The sequence below is a fragment of the Musa acuminata genome, chromosome BXJ3-7, assembly GCF_036884655.1.
Source record: "Musa acuminata AAA Group cultivar baxijiao chromosome BXJ3-7, Cavendish_Baxijiao_AAA, whole genome shotgun sequence".
Taxonomy (NCBI): domain Eukaryota; kingdom Viridiplantae; phylum Streptophyta; class Magnoliopsida; order Zingiberales; family Musaceae; genus Musa; species Musa acuminata.
The window spans coordinates 35,206,546-35,221,688 of NC_088355.1; positions in this window are offsets into that span (position 1 = coordinate 35,206,546).

Consider the following 15,143-nt stretch of genomic DNA (forward strand, 5'->3'; position numbering starts at 1 on the left):
CGGGAGTGGCCAGAGCAGTATTTGTCTCTCATTTTACGTATTAGTCCTCGAACAATTAAAAATCCTCCCTCGGCCCGAAAAGAATTCCGGCAAGGTCTATTCCCACGCTGCTGAAGTCTACCCGACGGTCCACTTGCCTTGTAATTGGATTCGATGTTGATGACAGAGAGAGATGGTAGGACAGGTGGAAGACAGGCGAACGGGTACGGAACGCAATGCTCGAGCTTAGTCTTCTACCGGGGGTGACCGTCGCCTTGGACCGTGGTCGATCACGGCCGTCCGATGACCCGAGATCATTGACCTTTGACACGACATCGACCTCGGTTGCTCCTCGTCCGCATAGAACGTTGTGATCTCGACCGTCGGAAGACGTGCGGGGGCCGAAAGTTTGATCGGTCCGATTTTATTCTCCGGTCGGCATCAGAACCATTCCCAGCGTCGCGTGGATCCACGTCGGACGCGTGACTTTCGACGTGGCACGTGCCGACAGCGAATGGTGTGGTTCCCCCCACAGAATAAGCTTGCCTGTGTCACCTACCACAGGGAACACGACATTCCTCCTATGACGGTGGCACGAAGGCCGGGGCCCACCCAATTCGCCGCAGTGGATCTGCTGGAAATCTGACGGCGATGATTTCGCACCGTTTCCCAAGCGTTCTCTCGAAGCAATTTTGGCTTCCGGAGGACGCATTTCCGACAGTGGTGGGTGTCATTTATCGCACCAATTAACGGAAGAACGATTGGCATTAAAAAGGGTCATTACTGCGCTGCAAGGAGGAGAGGAGCAATCAATCCTATTGCCATTAAGATGATTTTACTTTATTTGATGAGCTTTTTCTATTTTTGATACGCTGAATTCGTACCTAACATTTAAGAATTAGGTGGCGCATGCCATAAAGCTGCCCTTTCCTGATCGTTTGGTGTGGAAATATAAATTATTCTCCTATATATTATTCTCACAATTAATTATTTTTAATATTTTATTTATATTTTTTTTAAAATTATATTAAGATTTTTATAAATATTTAATTTTATTTCTTCTCGTATCATCGAATTTGTTGATGGAAATACTATAGAGTTTATCACTGAACACGTGCGATATTTTCATCGTTAAATGTTTTAAGTATATGAATCGAAATATAATTTTTAAAAATATAGTGATCGATATGTTAGGATAATTAGTTATAATTTATAATTAAAAAAATATTAGAAAGTATATAATCTTTCATGAGATAAGTCAACTCAAATAAGAACATGAATCTTTAGCCACTAGCCTATGAATATGATGTAAAATTCATGTGATACAATTAATGCATCTCTCTATTGGAGTTACTGTATAGCAAGAATTTGCTGACCACAAATCGTCGCTCTTAATTTCATGTCTGGCCCATGATGGGTTCATTTCCATCTTCTCTCAAAAGTCATCTAAAGCCATTACCACAAATCAATCCATGGAAAAGAAGACACTCCAGCTCTTGGTGTCATGGTCACAACATTTCCAAGGCTTACATGTCAACCCCACATCAGGCTAAAGTCTGAAAAATCCTGTCAAACCCCATTGCAAGCTTGCCATTTGAGCTGCAATTGCACCCAAAGTCTCATGGAGAATCTTCCGGAGGAGAAAAGAACACCACAAACCGTGTGGAGGAAAAGCGAGGCTTTTCCATGTTGTCATATGGTGTCGATGTGGTGTTGCCAATTGATGGAGTTGGGTGTGTTAGGTGTTTCTTCTAAATACCCACAGATTGTCCACTTACGTGAGGTTTCCAATCTCCCCGTCTGTGTCAAAAGAAAAGGTATTGACTCAGGATGAAGGTTTGGTGAGTGCTTGTGGGCATTGGGTAGAGTCAAAAGGTGGCATTCCTACTTGGAGAAACAAGTCAATTATTTGAGACCAATAGCAAATCACATCTTTTGTCTCATACCAATGTTCTCTATGTGTCAAATGGCAAAGGAAAAGATGCATGCAGCATGAGGGGGAGTGGTTTACTAGATGATGATGATGATGCTTGTCTTGTTCTTGCTGTTCTGATTCACGCATTGGGGAAGTTCTCTTGTTGCGAAAGCATACATCGACATGAATTTGAAATCAAGATAGTTCCAAATGCAATTAAGGGCTTGACATATGAGTTACCTTTTTCATCTTTTAAAAGCTCCCTTTTGTAAGGTTTTGCTCAGGTAGGATATAAGGGTAGATTGAAGGAATTTCTGATATCAAAGTAACAATTATTCATGCTACATGTGTTGCTAATATCATGAAAGTAACAGTTATTCGATCTTTAAGTACCAAATGGATAATCATCCATGATTTGTGATCCATATCCCATCTTTTAGGTACCAAATGGATAATCATTCATGATTTGTGAGTCCATATCGATCCCTCAAGTACCAAATAGATGAGTAGTAAGATAACAAAAACTTTTGAAATAAGTGATAAGTGATAAGTGATACGGGACTAACTATGTGAAAAAAGACAAAACAATTATGGAAGAATCGGACGTTGCGCCGAAATCAAAGATCGGATATCGAGTCGAAAGAATCGAAGTATGCACCGAGAACAAATGTTGTAGGAGTCAACATGCCGGAGGATCGGGCGATACGTTAAATAACTAAATGATGTACCGAAAATTCATCGAAAGCTCGCCGGGAGTTCACTGGATGTGTGTCGGAAGTTTCGTCGGGAGTTCGGATGCACAATTGACGTGCCGGACAACAAGATTGCTTGATTGTAATTATTTTAGCCTTAATTGGTGTAGTTATGTCTTAATTTGAGTTAGGTTTGGGAGAAATCCTATAAACTTAATTATGGGCCCAAATTAGAATTGAATTGGGCCTGCTATTTGGCCCATTCAATGACCCAAAGCCACATCAAGTGATGGCATTGCCTGATACTCGACCTTCCAGGTGGTTTGGGCGATGGTACCATCGACAATTAATGTTGTCAGGCGATGGTACTGCTAGAGCCCAATCTCCGAGGCTTTGTCAGGAGGTAGTACAGCTCAATGTCAGTCTGTAAGCGGTGGTACCGCCTAGTACTAGCGATGGTATCACTATACCCCGGAAACCCGAGATGAGATACTTTTTTGCTTCATTTTTTAAATCATTGGAGCCTTTAAATACTCTACTCTTTCCTGCATAGAAAAAAAATAAACTGTGAATAAAAACCTTGAAGTGTTGAGGTGTAAAGTATTGTAAAAGTACTAAGTGTCCTCCTCTTTCTACAGATTTATGATCATCCTAAGAGATGTGTAAGGTTTGTAAGGGTTGTCTCCTAAACCCAAAAAAAGAAAAAGGTATTGTAAAAAGGTGGTTAGTCTTTGCTTATTGAAGGAAGACCGTTAGTGGACGCCGATGGCCTCAACAAGGGGGAATTGATAGTGGATGTAGGTCACGATGATCGAACCACTATAAATCCGGTGTGATATCTACTTTGTCATTCCTATTCTGCTTTTCCTTATTCACTTGTCTGCTTACTCCTCTTCACACCTTCTTTATGATTAATGCATTTTCGATATAGGTTTAAATTAAAACGAAGTTTTGATTCGACATAATATTTTCAGTAGCACTAATTCCACCCTTCCTCCTCTAACAAAAAACTGACAGGTATAACTCATGGTCAGCTCGATATTAGGCCTAGAGAGTCACACACATATGGTAGGCGTTGCGATGAGTAGATGTTCGGATATGAGATATCCGCCGGAGGATATTCCATAAGCCCTTAAATTATTGGATCTTATGGACGAGATCCAATAAAAGCCCATGAGAGATTATTGGATAGAGATCTACTAATCTAAGAGGTTTAGGTAGTTAGATGAAGATCCAGTACCCAATATGGGAGGATCCATTAGGGTTAAGTTGACAGGGGACCTCTATAAATAAGAGGGGTTCGGTGGTTCATAAGCTAGAGCCTTTGCTTACCTCTCCTATTCTCCTCCCCCTCTCCACCTCAAAGCAGACCTAGAGTTTTGAGAAGCATCGTCGCAACCCTACTATGTGGATCACCGCTAGAGAGTGTTAGGATCAAGAGCACTGAGAGGGGGGGGGGGGGGGGGGGGTGAATTAGTGCAGCGGAAAACCTTCTACGATTAAAATAAAACTGCGTTCGTTCGATAAAAGTGATTTCAGTAAGAAAGCCGATTCATAAATCACTTTAACTTTTGATTAAGCGAGATGCAGCAAAGATATAAATGCAGTTTGCAGTTATGGTTCAAATCAGATAGTAGGCGCAAACTGAAATATGATATTCGTACGAAAAAAAACTGATTTACGTCTAAATGTTGATTCGTAAATCACTTGATTAAGCGAGATGCAGTTAAAGCAAGGATATAAAGGCAGTTTGCAGTTATGATATAAATCAAAACGTAAACGCAAACTGAAATATGATGATCGTACGATAAAACTGATTTACGTCTAAACGCCGATTCGGAAAGTGCAAAGCTTGAAACCTAATCGTATATGCGCAGAAAGCAGTAAGCTTTTGAGGATGTTTGCAGTAAAGATAATATGCTCAAAGTAAATGTAAACCGAGATTTAGAGTGGTTCGGTCAATCTTGACCTACATCCACTTTTGGCTTCCTCCACCGACGAGGTCACCGACGTCCACTAGAGGCCTTCCTTCAATAAGCGAAGGCCAACCACCCTTTTACAGTTTCACTCCTTTTGACAGCCTTAGGAGACAACCCTTACAGAATTTTCTCTCCTCTCTTTAAAGATCAGAACTTGGAAGAAAAGAGGGAGAAGAACTTTTGGCCTTTACAACAATTTTGAGCTCTAAAAATCACATAATAAGATCAGGATTTCGGTGTGTTTTGAGTGCCCCTTCAGTGCTGAAAGGGTGGGGTATTTATAGGCCCCAACCTAGTTTGAATTTCGAGCTCAAAACTGTCAATTCCCAGAATTTCGGGATCTGGCGGTTGCACCGCCTGGCAGAGCTCGAAGACTGAGCCTCTAGGCGGTGCCACCTCCTATTAGGGGCAGTTGCATCTCCTGCCAGAGCTCGAAGACTGAGCTCAAGCGGTGCCACCGCTTGACTGAGGCGGTTGCACCTTCTGCCAGAGCTCGAAGACTGAGCTCAGGCGGTGCCACCGCCTAACTGAGGCGGTTGCACCTCCTACCAGAGCTCGAAGACCGAGCTCAGGCAGTGCCACCTCCTATCAGGGGCGGTTGCACCGCCCAGTCTCGCTCGGAGACTGAGCCAAGGCGATGCCACCACCTGGCTGGGGCGGTTCAACTGCCTAGCAGAAATTAGGGTCCGAATGGGTTGATCCATTCGGCCCAATTTGGGTTTTTCAAGGGCCCAATTGCCCTTAGATTAAGTTAATGGGATCACCTCTCATTTCCAACTTAATCATTGTGCTAACTATGATATTTCCTAAGACATTTACTGCAACTTGCTCCAGTGCGTCAATCGCTTCTTCCGGCGAGCTTCCGGCGAACTTCCGTCGATCATCCGATGAACCCTCGGTGATGCTCCTGCGGACTTCCGACAAACTCCTGGACTTGCGATGATCCACTTGGCGAGTTCCGGTGAGCTTCTTTGGCAAGCTCATGGACTTCTCAGATTTGTTCCCGTAGAACCTCCGACGATTGTCCGAACTTCCGTCGAACTCTCGAACTCCCAACGTGATCATTGTCTTGACTCCGGCGCAACTCCTGCTGCATATCTTACTTTCATCGTAGTCAATCCTGCACACTTATCTCAACATATAGATTAGATAACAAATGACAATTGACTTCATCATCAAAATCCGAGATTCAACAACCTCCCCCTTTTTGATGATGACAATCAATTGATAATGGAGTTAACCTTAACTCCCCCTGTCTATATGTCATACTTGAGATAAATCATTCTTGAATTCAAAACCTTTGAATTCAAGAGACATATTAATAAGTTAAAATCATTTAAACTTATCAATACTCCCATCATGATTCCCATCATGATGTATCTATCTGAAGATGATGTCAAGGTTTGACATTCATTTTTTAATTTACATTACAAGTTTGAATGATGGTAATAGTAGCAATTCATCATATTGTAAGATATCAACATGTAAAACTGCGAAGTAAGATTCAACATGATACAAACAAGGCATAATGCAAATTATAACAATCATAACATCAATTCATATATCTCTTGGTGATGCAAGCATGGCATTAATACTCATATATTTCTCCCCCTTTGTCATCAACAAAAAGCATGGTAATTGTGATACCAGGAGAACAATATAAGCGAATTTTGAGCATAAGTGTGATGTCTTTACTAGGTTCATGTCATTTTCAATAGTGAGTCAATTATGCAAACATGACATGGAGATATCAATTTTGTTTTTACCCCACATCTCCACCATCTATTTGTGAGTTTACTTTAAATGAAGTTAAAATCGATAAGAGATTAAATCATGCTTCATTTTTACAAGGATCAAGATATGTCTGTAAAACAAATCTTTGCAAGTAAAAACACTATCATCCATATTTCAAGATGGAATTTATAAGCAGGAATCATTTCATCAAATCCATTCAGAAAAATATTTTTCATATAATAAATGTATGAGAAAATCCGATTGTTATGATACCAATTGTTAAGCGAATCCGAAAATAAAATTAACATTTTCATGCAGTCGGACAAGACTATGCCATATATTTTCAAATACAATCATGAAGACAAAACATGCTTATTATTATGGAAATTTTTGTATTCAACACATAATTTCCAACATGTTATTTAGGCATGTAATGGCAATCAAGTGATTTGATCATTCAATAAAGTCCGAAAAATAATTAGTTTATGTATTCGAACACTGATACATTCCTAATTCTCTTCTTATAAAATCAAATTATTCTTCACTTAGAGGTTTTGTAAAAATATCAGCTAGTTGATGTTTAGTGTCAATGAACTCTATGATTACATCATGATTAGTAACATGATCTCGTATAAAGTGATGTTTAATATCAATATGTTTTGTTCTTGAGTGTTGTATAGGATTCTTTGTTAAACATATTGCACTTGTGTTATCACATTTAATGGGAATATTTTTAAGATAAACTTTATAATCTTCTAAAGTGTTTTTCATCCATACAACTTGTGCACAGCATGCACTTGCTGCAATATATTCAGCTTCGGTTGTTGATAGTGCAACCGAGTTTTGTTTCTTAGATGACCAGGAAACAAGGGCATGTCCTAAAAATTGACATGTTCCTGATGTGCTTTTTCTATATAGTCTACAGCCAGCAAAGTCCGCATCAGCATAAGCAATTAACTCAAGATTCTCTGATTTTGGGTACCATAATCCTAGATTTGTGGTACTATTAAGATATCTAAGTATTCTTTTAACTGCTTTGAGATGAGATATCTTAGGGTTTGATTGAAATCTAGCACAAAGTCCTACACTGAACATGATATCTGGTCTAGTTGCAGTGAGGTAAAGTAAACTTCCTATCATGCCCCTATAAGTTTTTTGATCGAAGCTTTCTTCACTTTCATCAATTTCTAACTTAGTGGAGGTGCTCATAGAAGTGTTAATAGCTTTAGAGCTATTCATATTAAACTTTTTTAGCAAATTCATAGCATATTTAGTTTGACTAATAAAGATGTCATTGTTTAGTTGTTTGATTTGTAAGCCTAAGAAGAATGTTAATTCTCCCATTAAACTTATTTTGAATTCAAGACTCATAGTTTTAGCAAAAGATTCATAAAGAGATTCATTCGTAGAACCAAAGATAATATCATCAACATAAATCTGAACAATGAGAAAATTATTTTCAAAATTCTTGATGAACAATGTAGTATCAACCTTGCCTTTTGTGAAATTATTTTTAATAAGAAAAGAACGAAGTCTCTTAGACGAAGCCCTCAGAGCTTGTTTTGAACCATAGAGAGCTTTAGTTAATCTAAATACATGATTATAGAGTCTATTATTTTCAAATCTAGGAGGTTGTTCAACATAGACTTATTCGGAAATAAAGCCATTAAGAAAAGCGCTTTTAACATCCATTTGAAACAACTTAAAATTATTACTACTAGCGTAGACAAGGAGCATCCTTATGGCTTCTAATCGAGCCACATGAGCGAAGGTTTCTTCGTAATCGATACCTTCTTCTTGGTTGAAACCTTTGGCCACTAATCTAGCCTTGTTTCTAACCACGATACCATATTCATCTTGCTTGTTTCTAAAAACCCATTTAGTACCAATAACTAAATGGTCATTTGGCCTAGGAACAAGTTTTCACACCTCATTTCTCTCAAATTGATTTAATTCATCTTGTATTGCGATAATCCATGAATCATCTTTCATGGCTTCGTCAATATATTTGGGTTCAATTTGGGAGAGAAAAGCGGCGTTGGTACAAAAAATTTTAAGAGAAGAACATGTTTGAACCCCCTTTGATGTGTCTCCTAAGATTAGCTCCTTAGGATGAGCATCTACATACTTCCAATCCTTGGGTAACGATGTTTCTGAAGTGGATTCATCCAAGTTGCTAGTTGGAGACGGGGTTTCATTTAAATTCAAGGAATCAAAATTAACATCATCATCAAAATCATTTTTCCTAATTTCGGAAATCTCATTGAAAACAACATGAATGGATTCTTCAATAATTAAAGTTTTTTTATTGAAGATACGAAAAGCTTTAGAAACCGAAGAATAACCAAGAAAGATTCCTTCATCGGATTTAGCATCAAATTTTCCTAAGTTATCTTTTTCATTCAAGATAAAAACACTTACACCCAAAGACTTTAAAATATGAAACATTGGGTTTTTTGTTGTTCCATAATTCATATGGAGTTTTGGTAAGTAAGGGTCTTACTAGAACTCTATTCAAAATATAGCATGTAGTGTTTATGGCTTCGGCCCAAAAATATTTGGGTATGCTATGTTCATTCAACATGGTTCTTGTCATTTCTTATAAATTTTAATTTTTTCTTTCTACTACTCCATTTTGTTGAGGATTTCTTGGAGTAGAGAAATTATGGTTGTATCCATTGAGTTCACAAAATTCTTGGAAATCATTGTTTTAAAATTCACCACCGTGATCAGTTCTAATTGATGAAATCATAGAACCCTTCTCATTTTGAACAAGTTTACAAAACTTGATAAAATATCTAAAGCATTCATTTTTCTGTTTTAAGAAGTAAGTCCATATGTATCTGCTATAGTCATCCACAATGACGAAGGCGTATTTGCTACCTCCTAGGCTTGATGTAGAGATTGGTCCGAACAAGTCCATATGGATCAATTGTAGAGGTGCTTATTTGATTCTTAGATTTGAAACTACCCTTAATTTGTTTACCTAATTGGCAAGCATCACATACATTATCTTTGATGAACTTGATATGAGGAATTCCTCTTACAAGTTCTTTAGATGATATTTGAGTGATTAGTTTCATGCTAGCATGACCTAATCTTCTATGCCATAGCCAAGCATCCTCATTCAAAACCGAAAAACATATTTCAATACACAAATCATTGATGCCAATAGTGTATATGTTATTTTATTTTAATGCAATCATAGACGTGTTTTTGTGTGATTTTTCAATGATGCAAGCATTAGATTCGAATCTGATAATATATCCTTTATCACATAATTGACTAATGCTCAAGAGGTTATGTTTTAAACCATCAACTAACAAAACATCTTCAATAAAGAAGTTGGATTTGTTACCTATGATTCCTTTGCTAATGATTTTACCCTTGTTGTTGTCTCCGAAGGTGACATAACCTTCGTCTATGCTAGTGAGCTTAGAGAATTGAGATGGATCTCCGGTCATATGCCTTGAGCATCTACTATCAAGGTACCATCTCTTGCTCTTAGCTTGCGATGGTATAGGTTTCTACAAGAAAGGATGATCTTTAGGTACCCATTTGCTTTTGGGTGCCTCAAAAATATATATACATTTTTTATCATGTTGCATAGAATTTATCATGGTTCCTTTAGGAACCTAAATTAATTTGTTCGGACTAATTTTCTTGAATAGACAATAATACGTTTTGTGTCCAAGTTTGCAACAAAAGTTGCATTTGCTTTGGTGTCGAACATGTAAGATGGGGCCTTTTATGAAGGTGGTTCGATTTTGGTGAGGACTTCTCACAAATCCGATTCCACTTCTTTTGGGAACGTGACCCTTGTTTGCATTTTATGCATGAACCTAAACTATCATGATATTCAGTTTTTAACTTATCGAAATTATAAGTAAGACTATCATGCTCCTTTTTTAGCAATTTGTATTTTCTATTAATAATCTTGCATTCATCAAATAAGTCATGGAAGGCATTTAATAATTCATCAAATGATAAATCTGCATCTATTAAATTTGTTACCTCCTCTCCAATGGTCATTAAGGCGTAATAAGCAACTTGCTCAGTGTTGGACTCCTCTTCTTCGGACGCGCTCGAGTAATCCCACGTTGCTTTTAGCGCCTTCTTCTTTGATGTTCTCTTTTTGACTTGGGGACAATCACTTTTGTAGTGTCCCGGCTTTTTGCACTCGTAGCAAATAACTTGGTCCTTCTTAGGTTCAAGTTTATTTTTTGTGTCATTCTTAAACTTGTTTCTTTTAATGAATTTTTTAAATTTTCTTGTTAAAAGTGCCAAGTCATCGTCACAGTCCTCATCACTTGAGTTTTCTCTCAAGTGGTCTTCTAAAGTTCTGAGTGTCATATCCTTCCTGTTCTTTGGAAGGATGTCTTCTTGCTCTTCATGAGCTTTGCAAGTCATCTCGTAGGTCATTAATGACCCGATTAGTTCTTCAAGAGGGAAGTTATTTAGATCTTTTGCCTCTTAAATAGTAGTGACTTTAGGATCCCAACTTTTAGGAAGGGATCTTAGAATCTTATTTACGAGCTCAAAATCCGAAAAACTTTTTCCGAGTCCTTTTAGACTGTTAACGACATCCGTGAAACGGTAAACATGTCGCCAATAGTCTCACTCGGTTTCATCCGAAAAAGTTCAAAAGAATGTATCAAAAGATTATTTTTTTACTCTTTCACTCTACTTGTGCCTTCGTGAGTCACTTCAAGTGTGTGTCAAATATCAAATGCGGTTTCACAAACCGAAACACGGTTGAACTCGTTTTTATCAAGTGCACAAAATAAGGCATTCATAGCCTTTGCATTAAGAGCGAAAGCCTTCTTCTCCAATTCATTCCAATCGATCATTAGAAGAGAAGACTTCGAAAATCCATTTTCAACAAGATTCCAAAGTTCAAAATCCATAGAAATAAGAAAGATCCTCATTCGGGTCTTCCAATAGATGTAGTCCGTCCCATTGAACATGGGTGGACGTGTAATAGAATGGCCCTCTTGGTTTCCGGCGTATGACATCTCTCTTGGGTTTTAATCCATTTGAGAGTTAACCTGGCTCTGATACCAATTGTTAGGATTAAGAGCACTAAGAGGGGGGGGGGGTGAATTAGTGCAGCGGAAAACCTTCTACGATTAAAATAAAACTGTGTTCGTTCGATAAAAGTGATTTCAGTAAGAAAGTCGATTCGTAAATCACTTTAACTTTTGATTAAGCGAGATGCAACAAAGATATAAATACAGTTTGCAGTTATGGTTCAAATCAGATAGTAGGCGCAAACTGAAATATGATATTCGTACGACAAAAACTGATTTACGTCTAAATGCTGATTCGTAAATCACTTGATTAAGCGAGATGCAGTTAAAGCAAGGATATAAAGGTAGTTTGCAGTTATGATAGAAATCAAAACGTAAACGCAAACTGAAATATGATGATCGTACGATAAAACTGATTTACGTCTAAATGCCGATTCGGAAAGTACAAAGCTTGAAACCCAATCGTATATGCGCAGAAAGCAGTAAGCTTTTGAGGAGGTTTGCAGTAAAGATAATATGCTCAAAGTAAATGCAAACCGAGATTTAGAGTGGTTTGGTCAATCTTGACCTACATCCACTTTTGGCTTCCTCCACCGACGTCCACTAGAGGCCTTCCTTTAATAGGCGAAGGCCAAACACCCTTTTATAGTTTCACTCCTTTTGATGGGCTTAGGAGACAACCCTTACATAATTTTCTCTCCTCTCTTTAAAAATCACAACTTGGAAGAAAAGAGGGAGAAGAACTTTTGGCCTTTACAATAATTTTGAGCTCTAAAAATCATAGAATAAGATCAGGATTTCGGTGTGTTTTGAGTGCCCCTTCAGTGCTGAAGGGGTGGGGTATTTATAGGCCCCAACCCAATTTGAATTCCGAGCTCAAAACTGTCAATTCCCGGAACTCCGGGATCTAGCGGTTGCACCGCCTGGCAGAGCTCGAAGACTGAGCCTCTGGGCGGTGCCACCTCCTGTTAGGGCGGTTGCACCTCCTGCCATAGCTCAAAGACTGAGCTCAGGCGGTGCCACCGCCTGACTGAGGCGGTTGCACCTCCTGCCAGAGCTTGAAGACCGAGCTCAAGCGGTGCCACCGCCTAACTAAGGCAGTTGCACCTCCTGCCATAGCTCGAAGACCGAGCTCAGGCGGTGCCACCTCCTGTCAAGGGCGGTTGCACCGCCCAGTCTCGCTCGGAGACTGAGCCCAGGCGGTGCCACCGCCTGGCTGGGGCGGTTCAACCGCCTGGCAGACATCAAGGTCCGAATGGGTTGATCCATTCGACCCAATTTGGGTTTTTCAGGGGCCCAATTGCCCCAAGATTAAGTTAATGGGATCACCTCCCATTTCCAACTTAATCATTGTGCTAACTACGATATTTCCTAAGACATTTACTACAACTTGCTCCGATGCGTCAATCGCTTCTTCCAGCGAGCTTCCGACGAACTTCCGTCGATCATCCGATGAACCCTCGGTGATGCTCCTGCGGACTTCCGGCAAACTCCTGGACTTGCGACGATCCACTTGGCGAGTTCTGACGAGCTTCTTTGGCAAGCTCATGGACTTCTCGGATTTGTTCCCGCATAACCTCCGACGACTGTCCGAACTTCCGTCGAACTCTCGAACTCCCAACGTGATCATTGTCTTGACTCCGGCACAACTCCTGCGTATCTTACTTTCATCGTAGTTAATCCTGCACACTTATCTCAACATATAGATTAGATAACAAATGACAATTGACTTCATCATCAAAATCCGAGATTCAACAGAGAGGAGGGCGCGTGACCTCCTTCACCTTCTCCTAGAGATTTGTAAGGATTCAGGGATATACGATCTCCCTAGGTAACACAATCTATTCTATATACAGTTTTAAGTTTCGTGAATTTTACACACCAATCTTCGCATAATGACGAACATATTTTTGGGAATTGAGGATTTTGTTTTATGTTCTTCCACTGTGCATTGTGATGTCGCCCCTAGATTTCCTAACAAAAACTTGGTCCAAGAAATTAAATTATAATAATTAAATTTGATTATGTATCATTATAGATAATCCTAATCGATAGTTTTAGTTATATCGAATTTTGAACGGTACCAAACTCGGTTCGAACAGTGCTATTTCAGGTTGAAACTAATTGATAGATATATAATCTTATGTATGTTATCATATATTATCGTGAGTCATTAGGAGTTTCACAAGAGCAAAGAGTATAAAATAAGTCATTAGATGAGTCACTCCCATCAAGATCTTTTTTTAAGGAATTCTATCATAAATATTTTTTTTTTCGTTGATCGATAACTATAATAAGAATTCAATCATATATATAATACATCTTATATAATTAGTTATATAATCTTGTTAGGATCAAGTCAGTACTAAAATGGTGGGTGAATTATTGCTTAAGAAAATTAAATTGATTTAAAACTTTTGACTTAATAAAAATATATCAAAAAAAATATTGAAAGTTTGCTTGACTTAGAATAAGAGTGATAAGCAATTAAGGTAGAAAATAATTTTATAGTGGTTCGGTCGTCATGATCTACGTCCACTCCCGATTCCTCCTCCGTTGAGGCTTCCGGCATCCATTAACGATCTTTCTTCAATAGGTGAAGACCAACTATCCACTTACAACTCTTTTTTCTTTTTACAAGGTTAGGAGATAACCTTTACAACCCACTCACCCCTCTCTTAAACTAAAATCATCACTTAGAGCTAGAGGAGAGAAATTCTCATAAGATTACAAGAGCGTTTTCTTCAAATTTTGTTGTCAATTTGTGTGTTCACTAAGCATGGATGAGTGAAGTTTTTATAGGCTTTAAATGGATTTAAATTTGGAGCCAAAACGATTTCATCCCAGGTTTTCAAGTACTGGCGGTACCACCACTAGTATTGGGTGGTACCATCACTTAATAGACTGACAACTAGTGGTATCATTGTCTATCAATCTGATATTGGGCAGTACCATCACTTAGTCTGACATTGACACTAGGTGGTACCATCGCCCAAACAACTTGGGAGGTCAAGTCCCAGGCAGTGTCACCGCCTGGGCCTGTTGAGTGTTACTGCATGGACCTTACTTGGCTTAAAACAATCCCGACTCAAGCCCAATGGGTCTCTAATTAAGTTGTCATTATTTCATCCCAATACCGACTCAATTAGACATAAATTAACTCAATCTAGATAAATTATTATAAAGTATGAATCATATGTTGTTCGACATATCATTGGTTTTTTTGGTGCTTCGTTCGATCCTTCAGTGCATCATTCTCTCCTTCGACGTATTGCCCAATCGGTATGTTGGCTCCCGTAACTTTCGATCTCCTTGCCGCAATGTTCGATCATTCGGCTCGATACCCGAACTCACGGTACGAAGTCTTTTTGCTGGCACGTCAACCGATCCTCCGGTCTAACGTCTAATCTCCTGACATGTTCAACTCTGGCCCAACGTCTGATTCCTCCTACTTCAATCAATTTGTCTCTCCTTGATCGAAGCTAATCCTGCGTCACTCAAAACATAGATTAGATCACAAATTCGATTTCATCAATCAAAATATAATATTCAACAAAACTAGCATTTACTAAGCAACATTCTAACAACATAAACCTGATTGAATATAACAAAACAAACACTAAAAATTAAATTATTGTGAATCCGTAAGAGGTTAACGGGAAGGGTATAGAATAAGTCATTAGAATAGTCCTCCCATTTTGATCTCTTATTAAATAATACTATCCATTTTTTTTTCATTGATCCCAAAACTATAATAAGAATTCAAATTATATGTATAATAATTAGTTATATAATCTAACAGTTACTAAGTAAC